We start from the raw sequence: 3,330 nt of genomic DNA, 5'->3' as shown, positions 1-3,330 counted from the left end.
GATTGCAAGCTTGTAGAACCACTCTGGAAATCAGTCTGGTGGTTCCTCAGAAAACTGGACATAGTACTACTGGAGGATCCCACCATACCTCTCCTGGGCATATATTCAGAAGATGTTCCAACAGGCAAGAAGGACACATGCTCCACTATGTTCATAGCAGCCTTATTTGTAATACACAGAGGCCTGAAAGAACCCTCATGTCCCTCAATAGAGGAATGGATACAGAAAATGTGGTACATTTACACAATGGAGTACTACTCAGCTATTAAAAAAATGAATTTATGAAATTCCTAGGCAAATGGATGGACCTGGAGGGCATCATCCTGTGTAAGGTAACCCAATCACAAAAGAACTTACATGATATGTACTCACTGATAAGTAGATATTAGCCCAGATACGTAGAATACCCAAGATATAAGTTACAATTTGTGAAACTCATGAAACTCAATAAGAACGAACACCTAATTGTGGACACTTTGCCCCTCCTTAGAATTGGGAACAAAACAAGTTACAGAGACAAAGTTTGAAGCTGAGACAAAAAGATGGGCCATCTAGAGACTGCCATATTCAGGGATCCATCCCATAATCAGCCTCCAAACGCTGACACCATTGCATACACTAGCAAGATTTTGCTGAAAGGAGCCAGATATAGCTGTCTCCTGTGAGACTAAGCCGGGGCCTAGCAAACACAGAAGTGGATACTCACATTTAGCTATTTGATGGATCACAGGGCCCCCAATGTAGGAGCTAGAGAAAGTACCCAAGCAGCTAAAGGGATCTGAAACCATATAGGCAGAACAACAATATGAACTAACCAGTACCCCGGAGCTCATGTCTCTAGCTGCATATGTATCAGTAGATGGCTTAGTCAGCCATCATTGGAAAGAGAGGCCTATTCTTGCAAACTTCATATGCCTCAGTATAGGAGAACACCAGGGCCAAGAAGTAGGAGTAGGTGGGTAGGGGATTGGGGTGGGTGTTTATGGGGGCCTTTGGGGATAGCACTGGAAATGTAAATGAAGAAAATGCCCAATTAAAAAATTTAAAGTAAAAAAAAAAAAAAGAAGAAGAAAGGATGCAAACAATGTCATAATTCCTGTAAATTATCCTCCAAAGCATTCCACATATCCATTACAATCCCTTACAAAATTTCAATGTCATTTTTTGTTTGTTTTAATAAAAAAAAATTGTATTTACTTAGAAGCATTCAGAATGTCAACAAAACAGCCGCAATTTTTTTTTTTTTGCAATTACAGAGTGGTATTCAGTTAACAGAACAACAATTATCTTCGTATAAGCTGCATCAGAGACAACTGAAGATGAAAAAAAAAAACCCAAAAAGAAAACCAAAAGAAAAAAAAATCAAAAAACAAAAAACCAAACTACTGTCCCCATATATAACTAATTTGTGCTGTGCACCAACAAGAACCTGCTTTAAATTTCCATGCCAATTTACAACCCCCAGACTGTACCAGGCAAGGTTAGTGGCTATTGAAAATACCACCAGGACAGGGCTATCTAAAGACACATTCGGTAGTGTGTTAACTATACAAAAAAAGACACTGTACAGTTTAAAAACAAATCTTACACAGCCTTACATTTCAATTTTTTTCTTTAAAAGGAGTGAGTTGTGTACAGGGAGGTTAAATGCTCTATAGACAAGAAAAAAAACTGCGCTAGAACCAACTTAATCATCATCATCTTCTTCATCTTCGTCTTCCTCTTCTTCCTCCTCTTCCTCTTCATCCTCCTCATCATCTTCCTCTTCCTTCTTTTTCTTGCTCTTTTCAGCCTTGACCACCCCCTTTTTCGCTGCATCAGGTTTTCCTTTAGCTCTGTAGGCAGCAATATCCTTCTCATACTTCTCCTTCAGCTTGGCAGCTTTCTTCTCATAGGGCTGCTTGTCATCTGCTGCAGTGTTGTTCCACATCTCTCCTAGTTTCTTTGCAACATCACCAATGGATAAGCCAGGATGCTCGCCTTTGATTTTGGGGCGGTACTCAGAACAGAACAAGAAGAAGGCCGAAGGAGGCCTCTTGGGTGCATTGGGGTCCTTGAACTTCTTTTTGGTCTCCCCTTTGGGGGGGATGTAGGTTTTCATTTCTCTTTCATAACGAGCCTTGTCAGCCTTTGCCATATCTTCAAATTTCCCCTTTTCTTTAGCAGACATGGTCTTCTACCTCTCTGAGCACTTCTTGGAGAACTCTGAGAAGTTGACAGAAGCATCCGGGTGCTTCTTCTTGTGCTCCTCCCGGCAAGTTTGCACAAAGAATGCATATGAGGACATTTTGCCTCTCGGCTTCTTAGGATCTCCTTTGCCCATGTTTAGTTGATTTTCCTCCGCGAGGCACAGAGTCGCCCAGTGCCCGTCCGGCTCGCGCTTGCCCCGGCGCTGTCTCTATGGAGCTCAATGTACTGCAATCTCAATGTCATTTTTTATAGCAAGCAAATGTGTGGACACTTCATTCCTCCTTAGAATAGGGAACAAAAAACCCATGGGAGGAATTACAGAGACAAAGTTTGGAGCTAAGACAAAATGGTGGAACATCCAGAGACTACCCCACCCGGGGATCCATACCATAATCAGCCAACAAACCCAGACACTATTGCATATGCCAGCAAGATTTTGCTGAAAGGACCCTAGTAAAGCTGTCTCGTGTGAGGCTATGCCAGAGCCTGGCAAATACAGAAGTGGATACTCACAGTCATCTATAGGATGGAACACAGGGCTCCTAATGGAGGAGCTAGAGAAAGTACCCAAGGAGCTGAAGGAATCTGCAACCCTCTAGGTGGAACAACAATATGAACTAACCAGTACTCCCAGAGCTTGTGTCTTCAGCTGCATATGTAGCAGAACATGGCCTAGTCGGCCATCATTGGGAAGAGAGGCCCCTAGGTCTTGCAAACTTTATATGCCCCAGCACAGGGGAAAGCCAGGGCCAAGAAGTGGGAATGGGTGGGTCGGGTAACAGGGAGGGGAGGGTATAGGGAACTTTTGTATAGCATTTGAAATGTAAAGAAAGAAAATATCTAATAAAGTAAATATGTATATATATACATATATGGGTATATATACATACATACACACACATATATATGTGATATATATGTGTGTATGTATGTATATATTACCTGGAGTCACACAAGAGCCCAAATAACCACAACAATAAAGCTAAGGGCTGTACTTCATCCCATTTCAAAATCTCCTTAATAGCTATAGACATCTAAGCATAATGATACTGACAAAATATAAAACTGATACACATGATTACCAGGACAGAATTTATCCATAAGGAATTACACACATTCATAGTTAAAAATGATTTGAAA

At 41.3% G+C, this 3,330-nt stretch overlaps 1 pseudogene; it reads right to left on the bottom strand.

Annotated features, from left to right (window-relative positions):
- Positions 1-1,487: 1,487 nt before the first annotated feature.
- On the bottom strand, positions 1,488-2,422 carry Hmgb1-ps2 (high mobility group box 1, pseudogene 2; annotated as a pseudogene).

This window comes from Mus musculus, chromosome X (assembly GCF_000001635.26).
Source record: "Mus musculus strain C57BL/6J chromosome X, GRCm38.p6 C57BL/6J".
Classification (NCBI taxonomy): domain Eukaryota; kingdom Metazoa; phylum Chordata; class Mammalia; order Rodentia; family Muridae; genus Mus; species Mus musculus.
Note: the sequence above shows the minus strand (reverse complement) of the source record. Positions and strands in the feature narration are given on the sequence as shown.